General features: G+C 49.3%; 1 long non-coding RNA gene and 3 other non-coding genes across 5 annotated transcripts; all 4 read right to left on the reverse strand.

The window, feature by feature from the left end:
- Positions 1-490: 490 nt before the first annotated feature.
- Positions 491-6,530, reverse strand: LOC132478655 (uncharacterized). Of its 2 annotated transcripts, none has more exons than XR_009530405.1 (4): positions 6,457-6,530; positions 5,799-5,896; positions 4,924-5,022; positions 491-3,450 (listed from the first exon to the last, which is right to left on the reverse strand). It is a non-coding gene; the product is annotated as an uncharacterized LOC132478655 (long non-coding RNA). The 2 variants fall into 2 exon arrangements; XR_009530404.1 differs by having other exon boundaries at positions 491-3,454.
- On the reverse strand, positions 3,032-3,104 carry LOC132479443 (small nucleolar RNA R38). The gene has a single exon (XR_009530557.1). It is a non-coding gene; the product is annotated as a small nucleolar RNA R38 (small nucleolar RNA).
- Positions 3,561-3,644, reverse strand: LOC132479442 (small nucleolar RNA R38). Its single transcript, XR_009530556.1, has one exon. It is a non-coding gene; the product is annotated as a small nucleolar RNA R38 (small nucleolar RNA).
- Positions 5,435-5,512, reverse strand: LOC132479440 (small nucleolar RNA R38). The gene has a single exon (XR_009530554.1). It is a non-coding gene; the product is annotated as a small nucleolar RNA R38 (small nucleolar RNA).
- Positions 6,531-16,267: the final 9,737 nt, after the last annotated feature.

Raw genomic sequence — 16,267 nt, forward strand, 5'->3', positions numbered from 1 at the left:
TCAGTGGAGCGGCTCAGGGTCTCTCAGTTAACAAAGATCAAGCAGTAGTAGAAGCAAGCGCCCGCTTCTCAGCCCAAATCCTCCCACTAGCATGTCCAGCTTCACACAAACTCCAAAGCATCTCAACTCAAGGACATGTCAGAACAGCCTTTCTGAGAACAGGACCGACTCACCGCTGCCCCCTGATAAAGTGGGAGCACAAAAGACAGAATGTGATTTGAAACTAGGTAATTGCATAAATGGTGGATAACCATTGTGTCTGTGTGTGTTGGGGAAAGTAGTGTATCATGCAGGGTGTTTAGCACAAAGAATTCAGAATTCTAGAACCATGGGAAGGTTCTGGCATTCGATGGAAGTCAACCACACAGAAGGCTGCTGGCCCCTGATTAAAGTCCCACTGGAGATGTATTACCACCTTGTCACCAAAAGGACATTACTGGGTAATGAACCCTCATTATCTATCGGACACTAAACATCATGGCTTCAATAATTTGACTTGATACAGGCAGTTTTATTTTAGATTACATGGGCTTCTATTAGAAGTGTAAACCAACTGACTTATCACCATACTACCTCTTAAGCAAACCCTGGGATTTACTGTCCTGATGTCTAGTCTGATGTTGCTACACCCTACCCCGCAGAACAGTGGAGGGGGCGGGGGGACGTCTCCACAGGTCTGGTAGGCAAGAGCCTCCCTGCCCAAAACCTGGCCCTTGGGTCTGTGGTTTTGAAGGGACGATCCTATCAGCACACCTAACAAGAGGGATGAATCAAAATGCTACTTTAGAAATTGAGACGTGATTAAGTGAATGGACATTTAGGCTTTAATGACTAAAGCAGCTACTTGAGAAACCATAGCTTCCCGACGCCTGGACCCATTTTTATCCATACTTTATTTTTCCCTATTCCCATCACATCTGTAGTTACCAAAACCTGTCAACCGGTTAGAGGGGTATAAGATTAATTTAGTGGGAAACTTATAAACACCAAAACATCTGATTGCATCCTGTTACCCACAACGATTCTTCTCTGAAACTTTCACTTATAAAATAATATGCCGAGTCACAGAATAAAACATTGCGTTTACATGGGTCTCAACCTGAAATCCACAAATGCTGGTAAGTCAGTTTTAAATTTTTTTAATTTGTTTCAAAGTTAAACCCAAGACACACTGACTTCAGAGGAAATCCACCGAGAAATGTTTTTCTAGGCTGAACACCTCTTTCCTTTTGGTCTCCCCCCACACAGCATGCACATGTTAATGACTTTCATTTCATAATCACTGCTGTCCCACCACTATACCAAGATCACCTATACTATGTGTGTAGTATTCTGAATGTTCTTAGTTATACCCTAATTTCACTAACTGCAAAAGATTTTCTGGGATACCCTGTCACTTGAATTCTTTGGCTACTCTGAAGTCCAAAGAACTCTTAAATGATTCTCCTTTGCAGGGGGGAGGGTGGTATTTTATAGGCATTAGCAACTAGCACCTGGGGCTCTGCTGATCCCTTCTGGCATCACTGGGAGGCAACCTATAAAACCAAAGAATCGGGCTTCCTGGTGGCGCAGTGGTTGAGAGTCCGCCTGACGACGCAGGGGACGCGGGCTCGTGCCCCGGTCCGGGAAGATCCCACATGCCACGGAGCAGCTGGGCCCATGAGCCATGGCCGCTGAGCCTGCGCGTCCGGAGCCTGTGCTCCGCAACGGGAGAGGCCACAACACTGAGAGGCCTGCGTACCACACAAAAAAAACCCCCAAAGAATCATTTGATGTGGCAGCCAACTAAGAGACTCAAAACTAAGGTTAAATTTAAAGAAAATTTTAAAAATGGTAATCCTAGAGGAACTCATTCTAAGCAATCAACCATTATGCGTGTGCGTGTGTGTGGAAGGCACAACCAGATCAATTCAGTGCAGCCTGGTTGGTCCCAGATGACTCTCCTTTTCGGGAGACTGTGCTCTGAGGAAGCAGATCTGGCAAGTGGCCAGTACCAGTAAAGAGCAGCCATTAAGTGCTGGCAACATTCATATTCAACCCCCGTCTGGAGTCAAACCTACAGGTTCGGGAATTCCCTGGCAGTCCAGTGGTTAGGACTCATCACTCTCACTGCCAAGGGCCAGGGTTCAATCCCTGGTTGAAGAACTAAGATCCCACAAGCCATACGGTGCAGCTTAAAAAAAAACAAAAACAGAAACCAACCTACAGGTTCACTTGGGTCCCACAGAGCAGTCAAGTCCACTCAGAAGCAGACTATAACCCAGCAGGTAGACTTTCCCACTTGCTAACACGTCCTTTCGCTTTGTTTTACTTCCAGCTATAAGCTGCTTGGACCGGTTTTCAGGCTCTTTAAATCTCACTCCAAATATAGCTTCCTTGGTGACCGAACAAATATGTGACCTTATGTATAAAAAGTTGCACACACCTCCCAACTTCAACAGAAAAGGCAATCTGTGTCCAGTTCAAGCCTGGCATTTAAATGGGAACAAAGCCCAGCTCCACTCTGCTACTCTCTTGCTCACATGCCAGCCATGCCATTCAGACAGAGCTCAGCTAACACCAGCAGAGCTCCCTGGTGTTAACAAAGCACCTGGAAACCAAATCGCTCTGCTAGTGCCACTGTACCCTGTCTTTCCTGGATGTCAGGATATGGTGCAAGGGCAAGAGGTCAGACAGTCCTGAAGTGTTCTCACTGCCACAGCTGGCATACATCTGCCATTCCCGTCTGTTTCAAACAGCACATTCATTTTTTTGAAATATGTGACAAGCACTCTTTCATTCTACAGTAAGTGTACAAATCAAATCTGGGCCACTTGCCCATTTCTGCCACCTCTTATAGCCTGTGCCCTCAGAGCCATTAATCAAGGGGCCTAAAGTGTGACAGGGCAGCCACACCACTGGTTTTCAAGCTGCAGAGGGATGATGCATTAGGACTGGGGTCTTGGCAGGGTGTGCACAATTCCCTTTGGAGTCCATTCAATTCGATCCCTTATAGAGCCTGAACTTCTTTTAAGAGCACAGGGCCAGCCCCTTAAGCCTCAGAACAGATTGTTTTCCCTCAGTTGAGATTTTCAGACAGGGATAACTAACCATCATAGGCTTGTGGGGCTTCTTTGGGACATGTTAACATGGAAAGAGAAAGCTTACAAACAACAGGAGAAGAATCATCATTTCACTTCTTCAGGCAAAGCAGTTCAATTCTGTCTCACTCACTGCAGACACCTAGCGAAGAAAACAAACCTATGTGAAAGTCTCCCTGCCACTCAGCACAACTCAAAGGCCAGGACAGGGGAAGCAGAAAGAACACTCCACCCAAGCCTGTTCCAAAGATCTTCTCTATTACACACACGAGAGAAATTCCGCCTCGGGTCCAGGGCAGCTGAAACGGCACTGCTGCTAGTTAGTGTCTTGTTCTGGAGCATCCTTTTCGGCCTCAAACTGAGGCTGAGACTACCTGTCGAGAAAAAATTGCAAAGAAAAACCTATTCAAAAAGATATACACAATCTCAGGTAGCTCACTTTTAAATCAGGCATTAAAAAAACAAAGCAAACTTGGGAAACTGAGTCTCAGATATACAAATTCCACACAGAAAGGTCCTTCTTTGCCTTCAGACAGGGATAACTTCACATCATCATGGACTCAGCTCCCACCCCTCAGCCACCCCACAGTGCTGTGCCTAGCTGTACCCAGCATCCCAGACCTGACACGCTGACAGTTCCTGTCCTTTTAAAGCCAGGGTCTCCCTTAGCACAAAGTGTCTAGCAGCCAAGTATGGTACATATATTCCAGCGTCTTTCTGGTGTCAGTAAAATGCCTGAGACAGTGCGGATTACTCCTTTCAGCCAGACCACTGAAGGCCAGCTGCACAAAGGGTACCTGATGCCAAGAGGAATCGACATCAAACAAGGTCATTTCTCCTTCACTCACCTCTGTGTGCAAAACAATAGTGCAGAGCAACCATGTGGCTTTCAGTGCTTTAAGACAGGGATTATAGATCTGCCCTGAGAGCTACTTAAAAACAGCCAGAACTATAATCTTGCTGTCATAAAAATCCCTGAGCTAAAAGTAGATCAGATCATCTAACTGTTCCTCCGTACCCACTCTTAAACCAGAGCCATCTCATCATGGCCAGAGGTGGGGTCCAGGAACATGTATACTACTTCAAACCTCTGCAGGTGCACAGCCAGGTTTGAGAAGCACCATTCCTGTTTTTTACAGACTGAATAAGGCTCTGGTGCGGTCACCTGGTAACAGGCCGAGACTGGAGTCTGGATCTCTCAAGTTAGTCTAACACGGGATTTCAACCTACCAACGCTTTGGGTGGGTAGCTCTGTCATGGGGGCTGTCTTGCGCACTGCAGGGTACTTCGGGGTACCCACTGCGTCCCAGCGCACCCCGACCCCTAGTTGAGAACCACTGGCCTAACTCAGTAACTAATTGTTCAACTATACCTCAATAAAGCTTAATAATTTCTTTTGGAATAAGCTGTGGTAATTTTGTTACAATCTGGTTGAGACACACCTCTTTACAACTGACAACATTAAATCAGTGACATTTTCTAAATTAAAAAAAAAGCTTAATAGTAATAATAAGGCCCCCCACCTCCCAAAATTAATTAGCTATATTTTTATGGTTCTTTAAAAAAAAAAAAAAAAAAACACCTAGCCGTGTAACTATGGGTGAGTGAACTCATTGTCTCGGTTTACTTACTCAGTAGCAACTCAGGGAAAATATGTACCTCATGTAGGGTTGTAACAAACACTGTGAGGCTGCTTGGCTAGGAGTCTAGCAAAGAGTTCCATACCACTTCTCTCAACCAGCCACTAATAATCCTAGAAGACCCACACATCTCGGGATCTAACAGACCAATACTTAAACGGATCATAACCTATGCAATTCTGTGAAAGAGCTAAAAATCTTACCATTTATAGAAATTTCATCACGAAGATCCTTACACTCAATATCTTTGGATGATGGTTTTCATGTGACTTTTTTCCAAGTCCACAGCCAACATCTTTAATCTAAAAGAGAAATATGGATAACACTTCATTCTAACAGAAACAAACTTAAGATATTGATTCTCAAGAATGGTGTTTAAAAAAGTTGAGCCTGGGCTTCCCTGGTCGCGCAGTGGTTGAGAATCTGCCTGCTAATGCAGGGCACTTGGGTTCGAGCCCTGGTCTGGGAAGATCCCACATGCCGCGGAGCAGCTGGGCCCGTGAGCCGTAACTACTGAGCCTACGCGTCTGGAGCCTGTGCTCCACAACGGGAGGCCGCGATAGTGAGAGGCCCGCGCACCGCGACGAAGAGTGGCCCCCGCTTGCCACAACTAGAGAAAGCCCTCGCACAGAAACGAAGACCCAACACAGCAAAAATAAATTAATTAATAAATAAACTCCTACCCCCAACATCTTAAAAATAAATAAATAAAAGTTGAGCCTAAGCAAGTCACAACTCCTCACAAAAGATGTCCTTTCAGACAGGGATAACTTTAAATCAACCTCAGCTCAACCAGTAACAAAACATTTCTGAATCCCAGCCAACCAAAGCTCATTTTCCAAGTCTTCCTTTCACCCCTGTATGCAGCGGCATCCACTTTCATTTCAGTGACACCTAGGGGCCGCGACTACACTGGCTCAGGCCATCCTCATTTCTGGATTCTAGGCAGGACCCTAACCGGATCTGTGTCAACCCGGAGCTGAACTTCAGAATTCAGAACAGAGTGTGAGGGGGCGGTATGCGGTAGGCCTTCACACCATCTCACCTTTCTCACATCTGGTGCCCACCCAGGTCTTACCTGCATCCATGCGACTCAATTCAGGGTTCCATGCGCTAGTTTTAAGCTTCAACGTGCACGTCGGCTTCTCACCGTCTCTGCAGATGCCGAACAAAGGCCTGTGGGGAAAGAAAACATGAGCATGTTAAGGGTCGTTGTAAAACTACGGCCTACGGCTTTCCAAACAAAGTCTACCGTCCCACTGGTTACCATCTGTGGAGTTACGTAAAAACTGACGGGGGCCGTCCTCAAGGCACTCGAGGAGGAAGCGAAGTATTCAGCCGTTAACACCCCTGAAGTGAATTGAGAACCGTCCCTGTCAGCCTGCCCCGCGTAAAGACCTGGGGGGGCCTGCCAAGGCCGCTGGGGCTGCGAGCTCAGCACATGGGTGTCTGCGAGGCCGGGGAGGGGGGCGCGGGGGTTGCGCAATACGGAAGGGCCGCTCTCCCCCAGGAGGGCCGCTCTGACGCCAAGGTGGGCTTGGGCTCTCCCCCCTCACTAATGAAAACTCGCGCCCTTTGGAAAGCGTTTTCCCAGTTACCTCAGCTAATCCTCCCAACCACCCTATTGGGTGGGGAGACCAGGCTTAAGCGTCACCATTTCTCCTTCGAGGAGGGGCGGCCAAGTGTGCTAGCGCCGTGTCAAGAAAGACCCCGTTTTCCCACCTCCGCAGCCTTACCGCCGCCAAAGGTCCGAGGTTGCCGGCATAGCTCGGACGGGCCTGAGGCCGCCATGACTTCCTGCCACGAGACCGATCCCGAAAAGAGAGAAACGCCGCGCCTGCGCGCAAGTCTTCGCGGCAGTCTCGCCGGAACTCTCGCGCTGTTGAGAAAAGGCTGATGGGAAATGTAGTGCAAACAGCCGCCGCTGCGGGGCAGCCGAGTCCTCAGCGAGGCTCTGGACCCGGGATTAGATGGTGGCCGCCGCCAGGGACAGTAGAGAGCCCGGGGTGGGAGGCCTGCTCTGTATAGAACCACGGCCGTTAGAAAACGAAGGTGGACTGTCACTTCGGCCACAAAGTCATTTATCTATTGAGTGAACAGGGTGTCCCTGGCCGAGACTGGGTGGGCGGTGGAGGTCTCAGAAAACTCGAGGGGACTTCACGAGAGGAACGGTTGAGGGAACTGAGGCCCTGCCGGATTTCGTTCTTAATTGCTCTGCGGATTTTATTTGGGGCGGGGTGAGTTCGTCTGGGGTGGTTGGCTGCGTTAGCGAAGAGGAGGGAGATTCCCGGGGAATTGTTCGACGTCCCGCTCAGTTGCTCTTAGTTGGGGCGAGAGCTGTGGGGCACGGGCGCGGCCGGCAGAGGGCGCCCGAGAGCGACGGGCTGGGCCGGGCTCTAAATTACCCTGAACCCGGGGGCTTATCCCCGCGCCGCAGGTCCCGCAGCTCCGCCGCCCCGCCGCCCCGCCGCCCCGCCGGGGTGTGGCTTTAATTCCGACAAGGAAAAATAATTAAATTACGAAAAGAACTGAGAATAGTGTAATGAATGCCCTCTGCTACTCCTGAGTGTTGATTTTCAGGTAATCACCCCGGCTTCATTTTTGAAATAACAAAAGGGCAAAACAACAAGTAGAGTCAGAGCCAGAATTTACACCTATTTGGAAATTGGTTTAAACTTGCAAGACCACGAAGCCTTTTCTGCATTACCTTCTCCCCATGCTCATCAGCCCTTCAGCAATGATCTCAGTGGCATTTAGTCTGGATTAAATTGTTCTGTATATGGTAATACACTGTGGGTACTTATTTTAAAGTTACCACATTTGTTAATGTTTGCCTCCCTCAATTGGACTGTGAGCTCTTCAAAGCAGAAGTCTATTTTAATTTGTTTTTTCTTTTTAATTTCCTCACAGGCCTAGTTGGTATTCCACTGCCTCTGCTCACAGTAAGTACTTCACAAATATAATCATTAACTCAGCAATAGCTTCTATCGTGTGAAATTGGCCCTTACGTTTCTCTGTCTTACCCTTGAAGACAGATTATTTTGTATAATACCGAAAGAAAGAATGGAGTCTCTCCCTGCAAACTACATTCCTTTCATCTCAGACTCTAAGTGCGGAATTTGCCAAAAGCTGCTTGTGTGTAGGCAGGTGATCTGCAGGCAAAACAATAATGATAGCTAACACTTCATAGCACTTACTGTGTGCCACTCACTCCTTGAGTACTTTACGGATATTAATTCGTTTAATCCTCACCACTGCACAGTGCATTGCCTTATCACTACCCCCGTTTTACAGATGAGGAAACAGAAGCATTGAGAGATGATGTAACTTGCCCCAGTTCACACAACTAGTAACTGGTGGTGTCAGGGTTTGATCCCAGCCTGTAGAGTCTGTGCTTTTACCACAAAGTTATACTGCACCGTGTGTATATATATAAATGGATCTTACATATAAGGGTTTTTGGTTTGGGGGGAAGGGGAAGGAAGAGGGATTTTGTGTGTTTGCATGGGTGGTTAGAGAGGAAACTGGGGGGGGAATGATGGGCGCCTGTTGCACTGTTTCGAGCCACTTTCTGGCAGGAAGAGTGAGGGTGAGAGCCTGCAGGAGCTGATCAGTGAAAGGCAGAGGCTCTGGGCTCTGGCAGGTCTGTCTTGGGTCCCAGACTAGTTGCCACCCAGTGTGCAGTGAGGGCCATTTGTCACAGCTCGAGAAGGGCCACTGTGCCAGAGGCCACAGGGTAGCTTTCACACCTGACAGGGCACTTAGTGGAACAGCAGCAGGCTCACAGCGGATGGCAGTGTCACGGGCTGCTGGGCTGTGGCCAAGCGGCCAGAGCAAAATGCAATGAGAGGCCTTGTGTCTGAGTACATGTCAGGTGCACTGCTTACGCAATCCAGAAATAACTGAGGAAGACTTCAAAGAATGCACCAGAATTCCTGAATGAGCAGGCAAGGGCTCAGAGCTGTTGAGATGGAAATGCTAATGCCAGTGTGACTTCATTTGCACTCGTTGCCGGTGAGGTCTAGGACATTTGAGTTTTACATTATTCAAGGCCTTGTAGACCTATATTTATTACATGGAAAGAGTCACACAGTCTAGTGATAAGTGACAGAAGTAGATCACAAGCTGAACAGGGCAAGAGTCTCCAGGGCCGTTCAAGGGGCCTTGGCTCTGAGTGCAAAGGGGAAATCTGGTCAGCTGGCCTGCTGCGCTCAGGCGGTCAGCTCACTGAGTTCCAGTCACTGCTAGGATCTAAGACATGGTATCCGAAACCCACATATAGAAAACAGAGTCTTTAAATATTGAGGTGAATTTCTTAACCTGAAAAGGAATCTTTAATTTTATTAGTGAAAACATGAGGAGGGTAGGTATATCCCAAGCAGCTGGCTGCTTAAATGGGAGCAGTTGCACCAGTGATATCCCGGGAAGTTCACCCGTGTGGCAGGCACTCTTAGTCCTGCAGCTGTCCTTCCTCTTACAAACAGCAGAGCTACTGGGCAAGCCCCTGACCTGCCCAAAGGAGTGCATCTCGGCCATAGATTCATCGGCCATAGAAAGCTATTCCCTTTGCCAGGAATTGTTTCAGGAAAGGGTCTGCGGCGCAGTTCTGCCAGGTATGGGAACGTTTTCTAGTTCTTAAAAACAGTAGCCTCTCTTCCGGCTTTGGGACATCATGAGGAGATGCCTGAGACCACCGAAGCCATCTTGTATCCGTGACGCCCGTTTCCCAGCAAGAGCGGAAGGTCTGCAATGGCAGAGAGGAGAAAAGAGCATGAACCCTTGAAGATGCTTTTGAACTGCTGGAGAAACTAGTCCCAAAGCTCCCTGCCTTCAGACCTTCTGTTTGATTCAGAGACATGTTTTTTTTTTGTTTTTTTTTTTTTGCGGTACGCGGGCCTCTCACCGTTGTGGCCTCTCCCGTTGTGGAGCACAGGCTCCGGACATGCAGGCTCAGCGGCCATGGCTCACGGGCCCAGCCGCTCCGCGGCATGTGGGATCTTCCCGGACCGGGGCACGAACCCGCGTCCCCTGCATCGGCAGGCGGACTCCCAACCACTGCGCCACCAGGGAAGCTCCCAGAGACATGTATTTTTACATGTTAGTATTTCTGAATGTGGGAGGCATCTTTTGAGCAATGGCATCTTAGGTTCAGTGAAATACAGAGTGTGAGATTTAAGAAAGAGACCACCGTGTTGTTTAAGCCGTCTCCAGTTGGGTGTTCTGTTAGAACCAAAATCATCCTGGGCTTCCCTGGTGGCACAGAGGTTAAGAATCCGCCTGACAGTGCAGGGGACAGGGGTTTGAGACCTGGTCCGGGAAGATCCCACATGCCGCGGAGCAACTAAGCCCACAAGCCACCACTACTGAGCCCGTGTGCCACAACTACTGAAGCCCGTGCGCCTAGAGCCGGTGCTCCGCAACAAGAGAAGCCATCGCAATGAGAAGCCCGCACACCGCAACAAAGAATAGCCCCCGCTCGCCACACTAGAGAAAGCCACACGCAACAAAGACCCAACTCAGCCAAAAAAAGGAAAAAAAAAAAAAGAATCAAAATCATCCTAAATGATATGACTGACATTTTCCCAAAAAAAAATTTTTTTTTTTAATGATTATTCTCTGGAAGGATGGGTCGTGGTAAAATCAAGACAAACTGACACACTCAAATTAGCATCCTGAAAAAAAATAACAGCTGGTGTATAGTGTTGACTCCGTGCCAGGCACTGCTCTAAACACCTTTTAAAAAAACCACTTTATTGAGATCTGAGTGACATACAAAAAGCTGCCCATATATATATATATTTTTGCGATACGCGGGCCTCTCACTGTTGTGTCCTCTCCCATTGTGGAGGACAGGCTCCGGACGTGCAGGCTCAGCAGCCATGGCTCACGGGCCCAGCCGCTCCGCGGCATGGAGGATCCTCCCGGACCCGGACCCGAACCTGTGTCCCCTGCATCGGCAGACAGACTCTCAACCACTGCACCACCAGGGAAGCCCCTAAAGCTGCCCATATTTAATGTATAAAACTTGATGACTCTAAGCACCTGTCCCCTGTCAGTTTGCTCTCTCATTTGACTCTCACAACAGCCCTGTCATTATCCTCTCATTTTGCAGCCAAAGTGCAGAAAGGTGAAAGTCATTAGTAAGTAGGGGCACTAAGAACTCAATCTAGCCTCCAAACCTATGGTCTTAACTGCTGTGCTGGATTTCCTGGAAAAATACGCTATGACAGTGGATCATGTTTTGTTAACTCTGGTGATTTTAATTCATCCAGCTAGAAAGCCCATCATAAAAGCATAGAGGATGTTTTTCCCTTCAATTTCTCAGGACTGTGAAAGGGGGCCACAAATCCTGTTCAGCAGAAATCTGGGACCATTGAACATAGCTTTAACTTCCTGGAGGAGAAGAAACAGAACAACACGTACCCTAATCATTGAGAATGGATGACCTTGGGTTGCGGTGGATTCTTTCCTGTGTTGACCAATAGCACACATTTCACTCGCCTGCTTGGAAGATCTGTTGCCTCTCATAAAATTATAACTTAATGGGTTTTTTTAAAAAATAAGTGAATTTGAAGAATAAGTAATATCCCATTGCCCTCTTCTGCTGTTTTCTGGACACATCTCTCCTTCCCAGAAACCCTGCCTTCTCACAACTGCTGCAGCACCTTTGCTCATGCTGTTTGTTTCCTTTGCCTTGACATTTCCTTCCCTTCATCCTTCCCTCTGCGTAGCAAGTCCCAACTCGTGCTTCAGTATCCCCTTGAGAAATCTTGCCTGAGGTGCTCAAGCAGTCCCCTAGCTCTTTCCTCAGCGTCCCCATAGCAGGCTGGTTTAGCACACGCTCTGCTGATTCGAGCTGAGTAACCCCAAGCAGATGACTTCACCTCTCTCTAAGGTTCCTTATCTGCAACAGGAGGAGGCAGTGGCTCTCCCAAACCCCACAGGACGGTTTTAGGATTGTGCATGCAAAGCATCTAGCACAGCCGGGCACGAGGGAAGCACTCAGTAAGCGGCACTCTTATTATGTGAACATACATACTTCTTTTAATACTCACTGTTTTATGATTATTTGTTTTCGTGTCTGGCTTTTCTACTAGACAGTGAGCAAGGCAAGAGTCAAGTCTTCATTCTTGTTTTTTTTTTTTTTTTGAAACTCTTTAAGTCATCTTTTTTGAGGTGTAATTTACATACAATAAAATGCATCCATTTAAAATGTACAGTGCAATAGTCCAATAAGGAATACACCTATGCAACCACAACCCCAACACAATTCAGAACATTTCATCACCCAGAGATCCCCTTTGCACCCTTTTACAGTCAAGTCTCCATACAACCCCGGCCCCAGACAACCACTGATCTGCTTTCTGTCACTGGAGATTAGTTTTGCCTGTTCCAGAATTTCATATAAATGGAGTCATACAGTAGGTACTCTTTTGTGTCTGGCTTCTCTCAATTACCCGTGTTGTGGCTTAGATCAGTCGTTCATTTCCTTTTTAATTACTAAATATTATTCCATTGTATGAATATACCACAACATTTTTATTCCCGTGCATGTTGGTGGACCTTTGGGCTGTTTCCAGTTTGGAGCTATGATGAATAAAGCTGCAATGAGCATTTTTGTACAGACCTTTTTGTGGACATAAGTTTTCATTCCTCTTAGATAACTGCAGGGGAAACTGCCAAATGGGTTTCCCAAGTGCTCTGTGACACTTACACTCCCCCAGCAACATATTACAGAGTTACACTTGCTCCACACCCTTGCCAACACCTGTTATGGTCAGTCTTTAAGCCATTCTGGTAGGTGTGTCATAGTATCTCATTGTGGTTTTAACGTGCATTTTCCTGTTAACTATGACGCTGAGCATCTTTCTATGTGTTTGTTGGCCCTATGTATACTTTTTTGTGAAGTGTCTGTTAAAACCCTCCCTTTTTGTATTGGCCTATCTTCTTATTGAGTTGTGAAAGTTCTTTATATATTCTGGATACAGGTCCTTTCTCAGATACTTGCTTAGGAGATATTATCTCCCAGTCTTTCCAGTTTTGATCAAGTCCAGTTTATCCATTTTGCTTTTATGGTTAGTGCTTTCTGTATTCTATTGAAAGGATTTTCCTTTCTCCACTGAATCACCTTCGTCCTGTCTTTGGATCTCATTGATCTGTGTGTATGTCCTTTGGAAAGCCCCCCACCCAGCACCGTCCTGAACTCTCATCATGTCTCCTCATCCTAGTGAGACCACCGTGGTCTGCGTGGTCTGCCCTCCCCACGCCGCAGGCAGGGAACTGTCTGAGGCAGACGCTGAGGCAGTCATGAGGTCACCGTCCTGTGTGCTGCGCATTGTCAAGTGTCTGTTTCTTATATTTTGCTCAGTTTTCTGGTTGTTTGTGGCAGGAAGTCTTAATTCATTTCTGCATCCACAGTGCCTGGCACACAGACACTCCATGAATGTCTGTTGAGTGAGCGAGCCCTTGTTAGCACCTCCAGACACAGTCCACCAGAGTCTCTTTTGATTGGGAGAAGCTGTGGAGCCCCCCGAGGTCATCTGCTCCGTCCCCTTCATCTTAGTAGACAGTTCTTTTCCTAAGGATGGTCATTAGTCCTTTACGTCTCTGGCGCCAGCCCACCTGGGTTCAACACATGCCTTTTAAATGGGGAGATTGAGGTCCAGAGAAGGAAAGGTCAAGGAACCAGGCAGTGGCTGGGCTGGCAGAACTGGACCTCCCAGGCCAGGATCTTGGTCTTGTACTAACTAGCAGGGCAGGGGCACTGCCTCTCACCGCCGTCTCATTCCCAACACCTCACCCAGGATTTGTACATTGTAGGCTCCCGACTCGTGCTTGTTAGATAGGAGCAAGTGAATAAATTGAATAGTTTCCTTTAATACTTGGTTTAGCTGGCTTCTGCGTGTGGTGTTAAGTGGACGTGTGTGTGTTCGCAGAAGGATGGGACTGGCCCATCCCACCCAGGCTCATAGGTCATGGTCATCAGTAACTCTTTTAATTTTCTCTCCACCCTCTAGGCTTAGTCCCCACTAGGGGGCATGTGCATTCCACAGAGAGGGTCTGCAGTGCTTAAGTGCCAGGACTTGTTTCCAGTTTGTCCGTGGGTCCCTCTTGAAGCTACCTCCTTGGTCCGCAGGCCCTGCGCCCTCCCCCTGCAAAAACAAACAGCTCCCCCCTCCTCTAGCCCCGCCTCCTGCTGGGCCGCTGGTTGCCATCGTCTCCCTCCCAGGGGCTCTGCCCTGGTTGAAGGAGACAGCAGAATGGCAGTGGCAGCGGCTCTCAGTGCTGGCCTCGCCGTCTGTCACCCCTGCCGATGGGTGGGCCACTGCTTCCTCCCTGGAGGGGGTGACAGATCCTGGAAGGGCCGCTCTCCTCCTTCCCCTCAGCTGGTAGGCAAGGACTGGCCTTTCGGGACCCAGAGTCTGGTCTGCCCTTGAACCCCAGGTTCCTGAAGAGAGAGCATGTGAATCGCCCTGGCAAACCCCGCCCGGCCCACCTGCAAAGGCACTGCCGGGGTGAGGCCACAGCTCTCCTACCTTGTGCCTGGAGGACGGTCACCCTGGGCTTTCCTCACAGCCCCCCTCTAGACTCAGTTCCTTCCTCCCCCGACAGCCTCACAAGCTTTGGCATCAGCGTTGCCCAGGCACAGGTCCTGGCTTTGTCACCAGCTGCGAGTGACCTTGAGTGACTTCTGTGAACCTCACCTTCCTTATTGGGTAAATGAGGTTAACAGCAGTTCCTGCCTCATCAGTGATACAATGCTTATGAATAAAGCTCTTGGTACAGCGCCTAGCCCGGAATAAGGGTCTGAGGCCTATTAGCCAGTATGAATAATATTAGTGGTATCATCATCATTATATTCAAGTAAACTTTAATATAAGCCACTTGGCTATTCTCCTTTTTTTTTTTTGGCGGCACGCGGGCCTCTCACTGTTGTGGCCTCTCCCGTTGTGGAGCACAGGCTCCGGACGCGCAGGCTCAGCGGCCATGGCTCACGGGCCCAGCCGCTCCGCGGCATGTGGGATCTTCCCGGACCGGGGCACGAACCCGTGTCCCCTGCATCGGCAGGCGGACTCTCAACCACTGCGCCACCAGAGAAGTCCTACTCTCCTTTTGAGGCTCACAGAGAAGCATTACTGCCTCTATCTCAAGGTCTTGGGCTTCTTCCTAACAGTGAGGGCCCTGCAGAGGGGCCCTGGGAGCCTGGGGGAACCAGTTGGGTCCCCTGCTGTTGTGCTGTGCCATTGTGCCGGCCTCCCATAGGCGCCATGCCCCCCTAGTGTAGGACCAGGGCCTGTGCTCTCTGCCGCTGCCCAGGACTGTCCTGCCTGTAGACACACGGTCACACGTTTGGGACAGGCGGGTACTCTCCCCGGTTGCATCTGCACCCTAGGGTGATGCCAGGCAGCTGTGGCAGCTGCTTCCCTTGCTCCCCTGCCCCACCCCTGGCACCTCATTAGCTCTCTGGTCGTGTCCCAATCTCCAGGAGAGACTGGCAGAGGCCCTGAGCTGCAGCCCCAGAAGTAGCAGACAGCACCTTCCCGCTCACTCCCGGCTGCTGCCCTCGGCCACCCTGCAGCTCCTAGCAGCCTTTTCCCTGTCACTCAGGCTCCCATCAGTAGGGAGATTAGCATTCAGACAGACGGAGGATGGAAAAGAATCAGGGCAGCCACCTCCTGTCTTCTCTGGGAGCGGAGATTCATTCGGAGAAGCAGAGCCCGTTGCGGGGAAGGTATCCAGGCCAGGACCCTCCCACTGGAGGTCGGGACAGGGTTCTAGATACCCAGAAGCAACAGCGGTGCACTCTGGTACCATCTCACTGGGTGCTGGGTCTTACTAGGTGGCCCCCACCCAGCAGTTCCACCCTCTGCCGTCCTCTCATTTGTTTCAGAGTTGCCCGTTGCCCAGCTGGTGTGTATGTGGAAAGACAGGCCAGGAAGGGCTGTGGGGAGGGGGTGAGGGACTCTAGCTGTTCTGAACCTACTAGTTGTTCTGAAATGACTAACGGTTCAGTAATTGACAGTTTACAAACACAATCACACCAGCTTACATCTACTGAACACTCACTAAACATGGTAAGCCCTTGACACGCACTATCTAATTTAACACGACAATAACCCTGTGAGAAGGTTTACTGTTACCTCCGTCTTATAGATGAGGAAACTGAGGCACAGAGACGTTCAGTCACCTACCCAAGGCCACAGAGGTAGGAAGTGGTGGTGGCGTCAAGATTTCAACCCGGTGCTCTGACTCTGGACTCCTCCCTCTTAGATCCTTTATCGTTATCTCATAACAGCCCACACCCCGGACCAGGAGTGACCCAGCTCTGTCTCTTGAGTTGCCCTTAATCCCCCCCTCCTGTTATGGTCAGTCTACCAAGCCCCTGAACTTTCCTGCTTCCATTTCCAAGCAGCGGCTCTTTCCAAGGAGATGGGAGGGGAGAAGGACTCAGCCTCTTGGGAACATTGGGTCCACCCCCGGCACGGGCTTCCTACCAGCTGCTGTGACAGGAGATGGTGGGCCGAGGAAGGGGCGCCTCGGTCCCGG

The sequence above is a fragment of the Mesoplodon densirostris genome, chromosome 18, assembly GCF_025265405.1.
Source record: "Mesoplodon densirostris isolate mMesDen1 chromosome 18, mMesDen1 primary haplotype, whole genome shotgun sequence".
NCBI classification, from domain to species: Eukaryota; Metazoa; Chordata; class Mammalia; order Artiodactyla; family Ziphiidae; genus Mesoplodon; species Mesoplodon densirostris.